General features: G+C 44.5%; 1 protein-coding gene across 2 annotated transcripts in view; it reads left to right on the top strand.

Annotated features, from left to right (window-relative positions):
* RPL7 (ribosomal protein L7) overlaps positions 1–16,728 on the top strand; it is a 55,470-nt gene that overhangs the window by 26,551 nt on the left and 12,191 nt on the right. The window lies entirely within an intron of this gene.

The following is a 16,728-nucleotide window of genomic DNA, read 5'->3' as shown; positions in this document are numbered from 1 at the left end:
ATCGGCGTAGCTAGATTCAACACCGCATCGAAGAGCTCCGGTGCCCTTCGGGGTAGTTTTTCGATCCCCCGTCGGGGCCTGGTCGGCCCGACCGCATGCTGAAGAACGCCGATGGAACGGACCCCGTTCCGTTTCTGTCCCAAATGCCACAACAAGTACCCCTATACAGACCAGCACTTGGTCTGTAACCTGTGCCTGTCACCTGAGCACAGTGAAGACACCTGCGAGGCCTGTCGTGCGTTCCGGTCCCGAAAAACACTCCGAGACCGTCGAGCCAGAAGACTTCAAATGGCGTCCGCGCCGACAGCCCACCGAGAGTTCGAGGAACAAGAAGAGGAAGGTACCTTCTCGATCCACGAATCGGACTCCGAGGAATTCGATGACGCACAAACCGTGAGTAAGACGTCGAAAACAACACATAAGAAGATTGACAAGGCTCAGGGGACGCCACTGCCACCAGGCCATGGCTCGACCCATAAATTCGGTGACCGACCGTCGGCACCGAAAAAGGCCCAAACAGTGCCGAGACAGTCCGACTCCGGTCGAGACACCGGTACGCAGCCTTCTCGGGACCGAGAAAGTGCTGGAGACAAGCATCGACACCGAGATAGCGGTGTAGACATGGCTCGACGCCGAGACAGCGGCACCGACGAAGATCGACGCCGAGAGGTTTCGGCCCCGAAAAAAAGAAAAGTCAGCTCGGAGCCGAAAAAAGATGCAGACAGGGTTTCGGCGCCAAAACAACCTGCAACCGACCCAGTTTCAGGCTCTTATACAGAGGAGCATTCACTAACCTCCCAAATGCGAAACCATAGGTTCGAGGAAGAGCTGCAATCTACCGATGTAGACCATACGCAAAAGCGTATCTTCATACAGGAGGGAACAGGGAAAATAAGCACCCTTCCCCCTATTAGAAGAAAGAGAAGACTGGAGTTCCAAACTGAACAAACACCACAAACAAAGGTGGTGAAAAAGGTTACTCCACCACCCTCTCCTCCACCTGTAATTCACGTCTCACCAGCACAAACTCCATCACATTCCCCAGCTCACACCACCATGAGCCAGGGTGACCAGGATCAGGACGCATGGGACTTATACGACGCCCCAGTGTCAGATAACAGCCCGGAGGCATACCCTACAAAGCCATCTCCACAAGAAGACAGCACTGCGTATTCTCAAGTGGTGGCTAGAGCAGCACAATTTCACAATGTAAGCCTCCACTCAGAACAGGTCGAGGATGACTTTTTATTCAACACCCTCTCCGCCACCCACAGCTCCTACCAAAGCCTGCCTATGCTCCCTGGTATGCTCCGGCACGCAAAAAATTTTTTTAAGGAGCCGGTCAAAAGTAGGGCAATCACACCAAGAGTGGGAAAAAAAGTATAAGCCGCCCCCTACAGACCCTGTTTTCATTACTGCACAGCTGCCACCAGATTCCGTAGTTGTAGGAGCAGCTAGGAAAAGGGCCAACTCCCACACATCTGGGGATGCACCACCCCCGGATAAAGAAAGCCACAAGTTTGATGCAGCTGGAAAGAGTCGCAGCACAAGCTGCAAACCAGTGGCGCATCGCCAACTCTCAAGCACTACTTGCGCGCTATGACAGAGCCCATTGGGATGAGATGCAACACCTCATTGAACATCTACCCAAAGACCTACAAAAAAGGGCAAAGCAAGTGGTTGAGGAAGGTCAAAACATTTCAAACAACCAGATACGCTCCTCCATGGACGCAGCAGACACAGCTGCAAGGACAATTAATCCATCCGTGACCATCAGAAGGCATGCATGGCTACGAACGTCTGGGTTTAAACCAGAGATACAGCAGGCAGTTCTCAATATGCCTTTCAATGAAAAAGAACTGTTCGGTCCAGAAGTGGACACAGCGATAGAAAAACTTAAAAAGGACACGGACACTGCTAAAGCAATGGGCGCACTCTACTCCCCGCAGAGCAGAGGAAACTACGGCACCTTCCGCAAGACACCCTTTAGAGGGGGGTTTCGGGGTCAGGCCACACAAGCCAGCACCTCACAGGCAACACCGTCCAGTTACCAGGGACAGTACAGGGGAGGCTTTCGGGGCCAATACAGAGGAGGGCAATTCCCTAGGAATAGGGGAAAATTTCAAAGCCCCAAAACCCCTGCAACTAAGCAGTGACTCACATGTCACTCATCCCCTCCACACAACACCAGTGGGGGGAAGAATAGGTAATTATTACAAAGCATGGCAGGAAATCACTACAGACACTTGGGTTCTAGCAATTATCCAACATGGTTATTGCATAGAATTTCTACAATTCCCTCCAAACATACCACCAAGAGCACAAAATTTATCACAACATCGTTCCGAGCTCCTGGAGACAGAAGTTCAAGCACTATTGCAAAAGAATGCAATCGAATTAGTACCAAACACACAAATAAACACAGGAGTTTATTCACTGTACTTCTTAATACCAAAGAAGGACAAAACGCTAAGACCAATCCTAGACCTCAGGATAGTAAACACATACATCAAATCAGACCACTTTCACATGGTCACACTACAAGAAGTGCTACCATTGCTCAAACTACACGACTACATGACAACCTTAGACCTCAAAGACGCGTATTTCCATATACCAATACATCCATCGCACAGGAAATACCTAAGGTTTGTATTCAAAGGAATACATTACCAATTCAAAGTATTGCCTTTCGGTTTAACAGCACCAAGAGTCTTTACAAAATGTCTAGCAGTAGTCGCTGCACACACCAGAAGGCAGCAAATACATGTATTCCCGTATCTAGACGACTGGCTAATCAAGACCCATTCGTTATCAAAGTGCTCACACCACACAAATCAAATCATACAAACCCTCTACAGACTGGGGTTCACCGTCAACTTCGCAAAATCCAACATCCTGCCGTGCAAAGTACAACAGTACCTAGGAGCCATAATAAACACAACAAAAGGAGTAGCCACTCCAAGTCTACAAAGAATTCAAAACTTCAACAACATCATACAACGCATGTATCCAACACAAAAGATACAAGCAAAGATGATATTACAACTCCTAGGCATGATGTCTTCATGCATAGCCATTGTCCCAAACGCAAGACTGCACATGAGGCCCTTACAACAGTACCTAGCATCACAATGGTCACAAGCACAGGGTCACCTTCTAGATCTGGTGTTAATAGACCGCCAAACTTACCTCTCGCTTCTATGGTGGGACAATATAAATTTAAACAAAGGGCGGCCTTTCCAAGACCCAGTGCCACAATACGTAATAACAGATGCTTCCATGACAGGGTGGGGAGCACACCTCGATCAACACAGCATACAAGGACAATGGAACGTACATCAAACAAAACTGCATATAAATCACCTAGAACTGCTAGCAGTTTTTCAAGCACTAAAGGCTTTCCAACCAATAATAGTTCACAAATACATTCTCGTCAAAACAGACAACATGACAACAATGTATTATCTAAACAAGCAAGGGGGGACACACTCAACACAGTTGAGCCGGTAGGCACAAAAGATATGGCATTGGGCAATTCACAACCAAATTCGCCTAATGGCACAGTTTATCCCAGGGATTCAGAATCAACTCTCAGACAATCTCTCTCGATCACCAACAGGTCCACGAATGGGAAATTCACCCCCAAACTCTGAACACTTACTTCAAGATCTGTGGAACACCTCAGATAGACTTGTTTGCGACAAAAGAGAACGCAAAATGCCAAAACTTCGCATCCAGATACCCACACAGGCAGTCCCAGGGCAATGCCCTATGGATGAACTGGTCAGGGATATTTGCCTATGCTTTTCCTCCTCTCCCTCCTTATCTGGTAAACAAACTCAGTCAAAACAAACTCAAACTCATATTAATAGCACCAACTTGGGCAAGGCAACCCTGGTACACAACGCTGCTAGACCTATCAGTAGTACCACACATCAAACTGCCCAACAGACCGGATCTGTTAACTCAACACAACCAACAGATCAGGCACCCAGATCCAGCATCGCTGAATCTAGCAATCTGGCTCCTGAAATCCTAGAATTCGGACACTTACAACTTACACAAGAGTGTATGGAAGTCCTAAAGCAAGCCAGAAGGCCATCCACCAGGCACTGCTATGCAAGTAAATGGAAGAGGTTTGTTTGCTACTGCCATATTAATCAAATCCAACCATTACACGCAACTCCAAAAGATGTAGTGGGTTACTTGCTTCACTTACAAAAATCTAACCTAGCTTTCTCTTCCATTAAAATACACCTTGCAGCAATATCTGCATACCTGCAGACTACCTATTCAACTTCCCTTTATAGGATACCAGTCATTAAAGCATTCATGGAGGGCCTTAAAAGAATTATTCCACCAAGAACACCACCTGTTCCTTCATGGAACCTAAATGTTGTCCTAACTAGACTTATGGGTCCACCTTTCGAACCCATGCACTCCTGCGAAATACAGTTCCTAACCTGGAAGGTTGCATTCCTCATCGCCATTACTTCCCTAAGAAGAGTAAGCGAGATTCAGGCGTTTACAATACAAGAACCTTTTATACAACTACACAAGAATAAGGTCGTCCTGAGGACTAATCCTAAATTTTTACCAAAGGTTATTTCACCGTTCCATCTAAATCAAACAGTGGAACTTCCAGTGTTCTTCCCACAGCCAGATTCCGTAGCTGAGAGGGCACTACATACATTAGATGTCAAAAGAGCATTAATGTATTACATTGACAGAACTAAAAACATCAGAAAGACTAAACAACTATTTATTGCATTCCAAAAACCTCATGCAGGAAACCCAATATCAAAACAAGGTCTAGCCAGATGGATAGTTAAATGCATCCAAATCTGCTACCTTAAAGCTAAACGACAGCTGCCCATTACACCAAGGGCACACTCAACCAGAAAGAAAGGTGCTACCATGGCCTTTCTAGGAAACATCCCAATGCAAGAAATATGTAAGGCAGCCCCATGGTCTACGCCTCACACATTCACCAAGCACTACTGTGTAGACATGTTATCCGCACAACAAGCCACAGTAGGGCAAGCCGTATTAAGAACATTGTTTCAGACTACTTCCACTCCTACAGGCTGAGCCACCGCTTTTGGGGAGATAACTGCTTACTAGTCTATGCAAAACATGCGTATCTACAGCGACAGATGCCATCGAACTGAAAATGTCAATTACCCAGTGTACATCTGTTCGTGGCATCAGTCGCTGTAGTTTCGCATGTGCCCACCCGCCTCCCCGGGAGCCTGTAGCAGTTCGGAAGTTACCTTCAACTATTTGTATATATATCATTTCAACCTTATATAGGTACATACTTAGTCACTCCATTGCATGGGCACTATTACTACAATACAACTCCTACCTCACCCTCTGCGGGGAAAAACAATCGAGGATAGAGTCGACGCCCATGCGCAATGGACACAAAAGGAGGAGTCACTCGGTCCCGTGACTCGAAAGACTTCTTCGAAGAAAAACAACTTGTAACACTCCGGCCCAACACCAGATGGCGAGCTATTGCAAAACATGCGAATCTACAGCAACTGATGCCACGAACAGATGTACACTGGGTAAGTGACATTTTCATTTTGTTAAAAGCCTTCTGCGCTCAAGACTGGGGTGGGTTGCAACTGTTGCAAGAGTCGCTTGTTTGAGAATTACTTGGGCCTGAAGGACAGGGTAAGACTCTTCCAAAGAAGAGCTGGTCATCGCTAATCAGCATGCACTCTTACAGGACATGTTCCAAAACTGAACTACCAAAATACTCTGCAGCCCTTTTTTGTTCTTATGGTGACGCAGGGTAGAGTTAGTTATCTAGTTTTGAAATGCCTAATACCAGTATCACCGGAAATGTGGGGGTAAAGTTAAGTGAACAGCGGTCATTCTAATTTGGGGATGTTGCGTGTGAAGCCGGGCTCCATACTGCCATAGTAGTCCATCAGGCAGAAGGTTCCCCCTGCATATCTGCGTGGTATATGGTGGTTTTGCAATTGAGGTTACTGCCAACCTTTTATTGTCCCAAGTCTTCCACAACAAAGAGAAATTTGCATTAATTTCATTTCCATTCTAGGGTGAGTGGTAGTTCCTGTCTACGTATCTGTATGTTTGCAGCCCATATTTGTTGACGTACTATTTTGTCAATTCTTAAAGGATTGTCTGTGCCATTCTAAATGATATTGCTCTGCACATGAACTCTGCCCCAGTATGCCATTTGTCTTGGGCAGATACTGATCCTGTGATGCTGAGACCTGCTCAATCATAGTAAGGGCTTTACCTTGTAGTTACTACATACGGACGGCAAGTGATACCTAAGATGCCCCAGACTTGTATCCATTTTTCCCCACTTTGACCAATCTCTTTTGACCTTCCTTCTTCATTCTTGATATCTCATCTATCACCGCTTGACTTTGTCAGGATCTGTAGTACTTCAGGGGTGGTATCAAATCTAGTTGTTGATCCACCCATGTAATGGGGCTGATATGTGTTGGTTTCAGCTGTACTTTTTTTCTACATAAAAAGATGTGCAAGAGACGGTGTGTAACATTTGGGGAGACCTCCTTAGGAAAATACATGTTGTCTACTGTAGAAGGATAAGGGAGCGTACGTAACAGCTGGTTTTGGACGTGGATGTGCCCATTACTATGCATGTGCTTGTACCACAATCTCAAAGCAGTGTGGAGGGGGAGATGGTCAGTGGCATCAGCGTTTCTGCGTGAACTTGTAATAGTTGTGAAGGAAAAAGAAAGAAATGGAAATACAAAAGGACAAAGCCTTGTACGAGTACACAGAGGAGTAAAAAATGAAATGCATCACTTGAAATGCGTATTATTCCTTATTTGAGTGGCGCTTTTTTTTTTTTTTGCTCCGGTTGTTTCTCCTGTTTGCCTCCCTTCTCTTGCTCTGTCCGAGGAGGTGGACGGCACAGCTAGGTACAGGCTGATGTCCGAGAGATGTATCCATGGTTTGTGGCCCTGGACCTTCACAGCTGTTGCTGTGTTATCTGTCTCAGGGATGGGGCCATGGAATTTTGGGTTCTTCACTTGCAAACACAGTTCTTTATGTAGACTGGTGTTCCCCCTTGTCTGATGCACGTGTGACCAGTTTCGAGAAGAACCTTGAACTAGAGATGTTCCTCAAATGAAACAGTTTCTAGGAGGCAGTACAGCCATTTCTTGTGTAGTGTTGCACACAGTTTTTTATTTTTCAGGAGGTCGTTAAGGCATTCAACAGTTCAGTTACTTTTAAAGTGATAAATGGAAGGAGATTGGTGTGATGCCAATTATAGAGGTGAGGCTGGCAGGAAAGATACTATTAACAGAATTGTGTGCCATTGTCTGATCTAATCCTCTTGGAGACTGAAAATTAGCAGCAGACTTGGCATCACAATGGACACAAGGTCCAGCTTCGGTACATCTGGAGACTGAGCAGACAATGAAGTAGCAATAATTATTGCGTCTTTCAATCGTCAACAAAAGTTGGAGTAGAGCTTTGAAGGGCCCTTACATTATTTATTACCTTCAAGGTGGGGATGGGCAAACATTCCGCAGTTGCGGATGCACATTGGTTTGTTCCCAACCCACTGGTGGCAATATGTGCTGTTTGAGATTACTACAGCTCCCGCTACAATAGTGTTACAAAAGCATGTCAAAACAAGACACTCAATGAAACCAAATCACCAAAACAAAAGTCAGATCAGTTGGCTTTGCCAGTGCTCGTTTATTTTCATGCTTACCATAATCTTGGTGAAAATGGTTACACTGGATTTTCCATTAGGAATATTTTTGGGAAATACTGCCATGCATCAACACATTTTACTAAATGACGCTATAAAGAAATGGCACCTAAGTTTTCATTGTATTTTTTTCTGAACATTTTAGTTTGAAAGCAAAGAATCATCCAATCTAATTTACTTTTTGACAGCTTTTGGCTACTCTGGTTGAGTACCTTTTACTATTGTGTTATCAAGCATGCGCAATCTTGCGTGCGATTGCCTCAAATACAGATGTCCTCCATATTATCATTTACCCAAAAATAAAAATCAGTTACGGTAAATAGTCTGCGTTGTCCTCACTTAAAAGAGAACTGTTCCGGATACCACTCGTACCTGTGAAATAGGCAGAGCTTCAGTAAAATCTGCTTACCTTGTTTCAGTTGCTCAGAAGTCTATTCGATGGAGGGGGGGGGACAGGGAGGCGGTATTCTGAACACAGTCAGCAAGGACAGACTGGACTCTAACTGAACTTTTTTTTTTATATAAATATTCTATAATTATATACCTGACCCAGTTGGCAAAGTAGTATAGGTTGGAGATCAGTTGAGGTGAAAGTCTGATCCCTTTGAACTGCTCACAAACTTGTATTTATGCAGCAAAACTACAAAAACGACCCAGTTCCATCGTTGACATAAGCAGGTTATCCTACATAGAGGTGTGTGTATGTGGGCCTTGCAGCGCATAGTCATAGTGTGCTGAAACTTGATTGGTCCTAGCTAGCTGACATTAATCTTGGGCGGACAAGTCCGTGTGTTGGCTGGTGTGAATGTGCCTCCAGCCAGATGTGCACTAAGCAGGTTCGCTCTTTTTGGGTGGATGCACAGATGTGGAAAACCTCGGGGGCTTTAGATTCAGTGTGACCTCTTGTATGGTTCGGCTTTATAGCTATCTCCCCGGCAGATGTGCAATGTGGTTATCAGTTTACTTTCGAGGCCCTGTTTTGACGACATAACGGAATTGTTTTGTCCAGCTTCTCAAAACTAGGTCAGTGGTATGGTCTATCTGTTCCTTTCTCAGTGTGTAAGCTTTGTGCCTGGTTGGCCTGGACCCTTGTCTTTGCTGGAACTCAACTGACCACATGGGTTTGATATCTCTGACTACATAGCCCTAAGAGGGGTCGGGGTCCTGAACATAGTTTTGTACTCTGTCCCCTATCTCACCGCTTAGAGGTAGAAGCAAATTGCACAAACCTGGTAATTTTTGGGCAGTATCGTTAAGAAATTGCCCCACTAACTTGAGGAAATACTTGAGCAACTATTTTCCCATCGCAAATTCAGATAAATCGTAAATATTGCAAACTGGCTACCAGTTTTGGAGCAGGGAGTGTTTATTTAACTTGAAACTAATGTACCATTAAGTCTATGGCCCTTGTCCTCCAGCAAACATACTGCAAAGTTGTCTTGGGAAGAGGTTTCTAATATGTGGTGTGTTTGTGTTGCATAATTCATTGAGTTTTAATGTCTGGTATTTTCGACCAACATCGCCATAACTAGGCTTATTGGACCACCTTTCGACCCCTGTGCTCTTGCTGCTTTAATTTCATTCTTGGAAGATAGCTACAAGAAAAGCTATCACTTCCCTTAGATTAGTCGGTGAGGTACATGCTCTCATCTTAGAGGAACCTTTTTTTCCATATTCATCCAGATAGGGTGGTCGTCAGAAACAACCCCAAATATCTCCCGGAGTGGTTTCTAGTTTTCTTCTCGGTTGATTGAGTTGCCAGTTTTCTTTCTACAACCAGTCTAGCAGAATGTGCCTCGCATACCCTGGCTGCCAAAAAGTAATTAATGTATTATGTGGGTAGAACAAACCCTTTGGTAAGACTCAACGTTTCGTGTCCTGCCCAAGGGTCATGCAAAGTGGCTCAAAGGTGACTTAACAAAAACAAATTACGCACGGGTGGAGGGGGGAACTTAACCTGGCAGTCATTCGCAACAGCCTTCTTTGAGTGGTGGTCTTTTAAACAAATGATTTTGATTTAAAAAAAAATAAAAGATAGTAACACACTGCCTGTAGGGTTGTAGCAGCCGTACCAGTTTTTCCCTTCAGTCTCATTCTTGAAGCTTGTGTTCTGCCACCACTACGAGAAGTTTGGATTTGGCAACAAGGTGGTAAAGGTGTACAGACGGGAGTGCTGTCAATGAGGGCCATCTGTTTCCTCATCAGCAAGCTTATTGTCATCCAAGGGCATGAGTTTCTTCTGATCTTCCATGTTCGCATACCACACTACTCCTCGTTCTTTGATATCCCATTTAGGAACTTTGTAAATCTAATTTAAATCTCTTAATAACATACTTAGGCTGTTGTAAGTTCTGTAAGTAATAGATGGTTCGATGGCATATGTTGCTGCAGATACACATGTGTGGCACAGTCCGCTGCCTGGTGTTGGGCTCGGAGTATTACAAGTTGTTTTTCTTCGAAGAAGTCTTTTTGGTCACGGGACCGAAGGACTCCTCCCTCTTCGGCTCCATTGCGCATGGGCGTCGACTCCATCTTAGATTGTTTTTTTCTGCTGTCGGGTTCGGACGTATTCCTTTTCGCTCCGTGTTTCGGTTCGGAAAGTTAGTCAGAATCTCGGAAGAAAGCGTTGGTATTGTTCCGTTCGGTATCGGGATAGTTAGGTACATCGACACCGATCATCGGAAGACTTTGGGGTAGTTTCGATCCCCCATCGGGGCCTGGTCGGCCCGACCGCGTGCGACATCGAAGCCGATGGAACGGACCCCGTTTCGTTTCTGCCCAAAATGTCACAGTAAGTATCCTTATACAGATCAGCACTTGGTCTGTAACTTGTGCTTGTCCCCCGAGCACAAGGAGGATACCTGTGAAGCCTGTCGAGCCTTCCGGTCCAGAAAAACACTCCGGGACCGAAGAGCCAGGCGTCAACAAATGGCGTCCACGTCGACAAAACAACGTTTCGACGAGGAAGAGGAAACATTCTCGGTTCCGGAATCAGAATCCGGAGACTCCGACGTCGAACAACAGCAACAAACCGTGAGTAAGACGTCAAAGTAAATCCATCGACAAACCGAAAGCCCAGGGCACGCCACTGCCAACAGGCCATGGCTCGACCCATAAAACAGGCGACCCGTCGAAGGCGCCGAAAAAGGGCACGCCCATAGCGAAGACACCCGACTCCGGTTGAGGGACCGCCATGGAGCAACCTCGGAGCCGAGAAAGCGGCTCCGAGAGACAAAAACAAGATACCGGCACCGAAAAACATCGGCACCGAGAATCCATGCCGAAAGGAACAAAAATTCTGTCGGTGCCGAAACCGAAAAAAGATTCTCTCTCGGCGCCGAAAAATACCACACCTTCATCCTACTCAGAGGAACAAGGAATAAGTGGCCAAATGCACAGATTTGGACAAGAGCTCCAAAGTGTAGAATCGGACTACACACAAAAGAGACTGTACATCCAGCACGACACAGGGAAAATATCAACCCTTCCCCCAATCATGAGGAAAAGAAGGATCGAACTTCCAAAGGATGACGCACAACCACAAGCCAAAGTGGTTTAAAAAGTCACGCCTCCGCCCTCTCCACCACAGGCATCGCCGGCACAAACACCGCCACAAATGCACTCACCAGCGCAAACTACCATAAGTCATGACGATCAGGATCAAGACGCTTGGGACCTGTATGACACCCCAGTGCCGGACAATGATCCTGAGTCATACCCCACAAAGCCGTCACCGCCAGAGGACAGTACCTCATACTCGCAACTGGTGGCTAGGGCAGCAGAATTCCACAATGTCCAACTGCATTCCGATCCTATAGAGGATGATTTTTTATTTAACACCCTCTCGGCTACACACAGCCAATATCAATGTCTCCCAATGCTACCAGGGATGTTACGGCACGCAAAACAAATTTTTGAAGAGCCCGTAAAATCAAGAGCCATCACCCCAAGGGTGGATAAGAAATACAAACCACCACCCACAGACCCAGCGTTTATTACTTCGCAGTTACCACCTGACTCCGTGGTAGTAGGGGCAGCTCGCAAGAGAGCAAATTCACATACATCTGGCGACGCCCCACCTCCGGACAAAGAAAGCCGAAAATTTGATGCGGCAGGGAAAAGAGTAGCATCACAGGCAGCCAACCAGTGGCGCATCGCAAATTCACAAGCGCTGCTGGCCAGATATGACCGAGCACACTGGGACGAGATGCAACTTCTCGTAGACCATCTTCCCCTGGAATACCAAAAAAGGGCGCAGCAAATAGTGGAAGAGGGACAAACGATCTCAAACCATCAAATCCGCTCTTCACTAGACGCAGCCGATACTGCAGCGAGAACAGTCAACACTGCTGTCACCATAAGGAGACACGCTTGGCTACGCACTTCAGGCTTCAAACCTGAAATCCAGCAGGCTGTCCTTAATATGCCCTTCAACGAGAAACAACTTTTTGGCTCTGAAGTGGACACAGCCATTGAAAAACTTAAAAAGGACACAGACACGGCCAAGGCCATGGGCGCACTCTACTCCCCGCAGAGCAGAGGCTCTTTCAGAAAAACTCCATTTAGAGGGGGGTTTCGTGGCCAACCCACAGACACCACCAGCCAACAAACAAGAACCACACCATATCAGGGTTCCTTCCAAAGGGGAGGTTTCAGGGGATATCGGGGGGGTCAATTCCCAAGGAGTAGGGGAAGATTCCAGACTCCAAAAACACCTCCACCTAAACAGTGACTTTCAAGTCACGCAACCCCTTCACTCAACACCAGTGGGGGGAAGACTAAGCCAATTCTACCAATCTTGGCAACAGATTACAACAGACAATTGGGTATTAGCAATAATCCAACATGGCTATTGCATAGAATTCCACAACTTCCCACCAAACATCCCCCCCAAAATACGCAAAATGTCACCACAACATTTAGAACTTTTAGGACTAGAAGTTCAAGCACTACTGCAAAAGGATGCAATAGAGTTAGTACCAGTACAACAAAAAAACACAGGAGTTTACTCCCTGTACTTTCTAATTCCAAAAAAAGACAAAACATTAAGACCAATATTAGATCTCAGGACACTAAATACCTACATCATATCGGACCATTTTCACATGGTCACACTACAAGACATCATTCCACTGCTCAAACAGCAAGATTACATGACCACATTAGACCTAAAGGATGCGTACTTTCATATACCAATACACCCTTCTCACAGAAAGTACCTACGGTTCGTATTCAAAGGAATACATTACCAATTCAAGGTGTTGCCATTCGGAATAACAACTGCACCAAGAGTGTTCACAAAATGTCTAGCAGTAGTAGCAGCACACATCAGGAGACAACAGATACATGTGTTCCCTTACCTAGACGATTGGCTAATCAAGACCAACACAGTAAAAAAATGCGCAAACGACACCACATTTGTCATACAAACCCTTCACAAACTGGGGTTTTCCATCAACTATACAAAATCACACCTAGAACCGTGTCAAACACAACAATATCTAGGAGCAACCATCAACACATCCAAAGGAATTGCCACTCCAAGTCCACAAAGAGTGCAGGCATTCCACAAGGTAATAAGTGCTATGTTTCCAAACCAAAAGATACAAGCAAAACATGTGCTAAAACTTCTAGGCATGATGTCATCATGCATAGCCATTGTCCCAAACGCAAGACTACACATGCGACCCTTACAACAGTGTCTAGCATCACAATGGTCACAGGCACAGGGTCAACTTCAAAATCTGGTGTTGGTAAACCGCCAAACATACCTCTCGCTTCTATGGTGGAACAGCAAAAATTTAAACAAAGGGCGGACATTTCAGGACCCAGTGCCTCAATACGTTATAACAACAGACGCTTCCATGACAGGGTGGGGAGCACACCTCAATCACCACAGCATTCAAGGACAATGGGATATACACGAAACAAAATTTCATATCAATTACCTAGAACTGTTAGCAGTATTTCTAGCGTTAAAAGCCTTCCAACCCATAATAACACACAAATACATTCTTGTCAAAACAGACAACATGACAACAATGTATTATTTAAACAAACAAGGAGGAACACACAACACAATTGTGCCTCCTAACACAAAGAATTTGGCAGTGGGCGATTCACAACAACATTCGCCTAATAGCACAATTTATTCCAGGAATACAAAACCAACTAGCAGACAACCTTTCGCGAGACCACCAACAAGTCCACGAATGGGAAATTCACCCCCAAGTTCTGAACAAGTACTTTCAAATTTGGGGAACACCCCAGATAGATTTGTTCGCAACAAAAGAAAACTCAAAATGCCAAAACTTCGCATCCAGGTACCCACACCGCGAATCACAAGGCAATGCTCTATGGATGAGTTGGTCAGGGATATTTGCGTACGCTTTTCCCCCCTCTCCCTCTCCTTCCATATCTAGTAAACAAGTTGAGTCAAAACCAACTCAAACTCATACTGATAGCACCCACATGGGCAAGACAACCTTGGTATACAACTCTACTAGACCTTTCACTAGTACCGCATGTCAAACTACCCAACAGGCCAGATCTGTTAACACAACACAAACAACAGATCAGGCATCCAAACCCAGCATCATTGAATCTGGCAATTTGGCTCCTGAAGTCCTAGAATTCAGACACTTAGACCTCACACAAGAATGCATGGAGGTCATAAAACAAGCTAGAAAACCTTCCACTAGACACTGCTATGCATCTAAGTGGAAAAGATTTGTTTACTACTGCCATTCCAATCAAATACAACCATTACATGCCTCTACTAAAGACATAGTAGGATACTTACTACATTTGCAAAAAGCAAATCTCGCTTTTTCATCTATAAAAATACACCTCGCAGCAATATCTGCTTACCTACAAACTACTCATTCATCGTCTCTATTTAGAATACCAGTTATTAAAGCATTCATGGAAGGGCTAAAAAGAATTATACCACCAAGAACACCACCAGTTCCTTCATGGAATCTTAACATCGTCTTAACAAGACTCATGGGTCCACCTTTCGAACCCATGCATTCCTGTGAAATGCAATATCTAACCTGGAAGGTCGCATTTCTCATTGCAATCACATCCCTCAGAAGAGTAAGTGAAATACAGGCATTTACCATACAAAAACCATTTATTCAAATACACAACAATAAAATAGTTCTAAGAACAAATCCAAAATTTCTGCCAAAAGTAATCTCACCATTCCATTTAAATCAAACAGTAGAATTGCCAGTGTTCTTCCCACAACCAAATTCTGTGGCTGAAAGGGCACTACATACATTAGACATCAAAAGAGCACTAATGTATTACATTGACAGAACAAAGCTAATCAGAAAAACAAAACAACTGTTCATAGCTTTTCAAAAACCACACATAGGAAATCCAATCTCTAAACAAGGCATTGCTAGATGGATAGTCAGATGCATTCAAACATGCTATCTTAAAGCCAAACGAGAATTGCCTATTACACCAAAGGCACACTCAACCAGAAAGAAAGGTGCTACAATGGCCTTTCTAGGAAACATTCCTATGAGCGAAATATGTAAGGCTGCAACCTGGTCTACGCCTCACACGTTTACTAAACACTACTGTGTAGACGTACTAAATGCACAACAAGCTACAGTGGGCCAAGCTGTACTAAGAACATTATTCCAAACTACTTCAACTCCTACAGGCTAAACCACCGCTTTTAGGGGAGGTAACTGCTTTATAATCTATGCCACACATGTGTATCTGCAGCAACATATGCCATCGAACTGAAAATGTCACTTACCCAGTGTACATCTGTTCGTGGCATTAGTCGCTGCAGATTCACATGTACCCTCCCACCTCCCCGGGAAGCCTGTAGCCGTTTAGAAGTAGATCATAAATCTTAAACATCTGAACATTTGTAAATAATTATTAGAAACTCTTAACGTACATACATATTCACTCCATTGCATGGGCACTATTTATACCAAACAACTCCATCCTCACCCTCTGCGGGGAAAACAATCTAAGATGGAGTCGACGCCCATGCGCAATGGAGCCGAAGAGGGAGGAGTCCTTCGGTCCCGTGACCAAAAAGACTTCTTCGAAGAAAAACAACTTGTAATACTCCGAGCCCAACACCAGGCAGCGGACTGTGCCACACGTGAATCTGCAGCGACTAATGCCACGAACAGATGTACACTGGGTAAGTGACATTTTCATTACCTAACTTAATAGCAGTCTGTTTACTAACCTCTAGACACTGGAAACCTGAGTCAAACTTGCCAGTATTTAAACTTTTGACTTTCAGATTACTGGAAAGCAGTAACTCGGGTTATGCCGGCCTGCCAATTATCCTGGGATTCTAGATATGGCTCATTAAGACCGAAATGTAGGACTGCTTTTCCTCATTAAACAAAATTGAATCGTTGTTCAGTGTTAAACCTGTGCGCTATTATCGCCTTTCTCCAAGTCAGATGCGTTCATATGAAATGAAATTAGCACGAGAGATTTAAGTAAAGACAATCATATTGGGCCTTATTGTTGTTGGTTTCGAAAGTTTTGCAGTTATATCCCCGGGGTAGCAACATGAACGTTCGTCACTAAAATAGTTTCTATTTATGTCCAGTCACATGAACAATTAAAGGCTTTTAAAAAAAAATGTTTTTTACTTTGGAGCGGGGTGGTGGTAAGGCAGGAAATACTTGTTAAAGGACCAACATCATTTAGCTGGCAAATATCTTTTCAGTGATGTTTCTTACTGTTGATAGTTCAAAACTCAGATTTATAAACCTTTTTTTATAACCCGTTTTCTTACAATGGTTTTTTTTGTGAACTGCATGAAATTACGATATAAGGGGTAGACTTAGAAGTTTAGTGTTCATATCTGTTATAGTAGGCAGGATGGATCTATACTGTTTTACTTTATTTTACTTTTTTTTTTTTTTAATCAGTAGTGTTAGCTTAGTTGTATTTAGTAAGATCTCAAAACTTCGGCTACCCGCTGACACGTTGAA

This window comes from Pleurodeles waltl, chromosome 2_2 (assembly GCF_031143425.1).
Source record: "Pleurodeles waltl isolate 20211129_DDA chromosome 2_2, aPleWal1.hap1.20221129, whole genome shotgun sequence".
Taxonomy (NCBI): domain Eukaryota; kingdom Metazoa; phylum Chordata; class Amphibia; order Caudata; family Salamandridae; genus Pleurodeles; species Pleurodeles waltl.
Note: the sequence above shows the minus strand (reverse complement) of the source record. Positions and strands in the feature narration are given on the sequence as shown.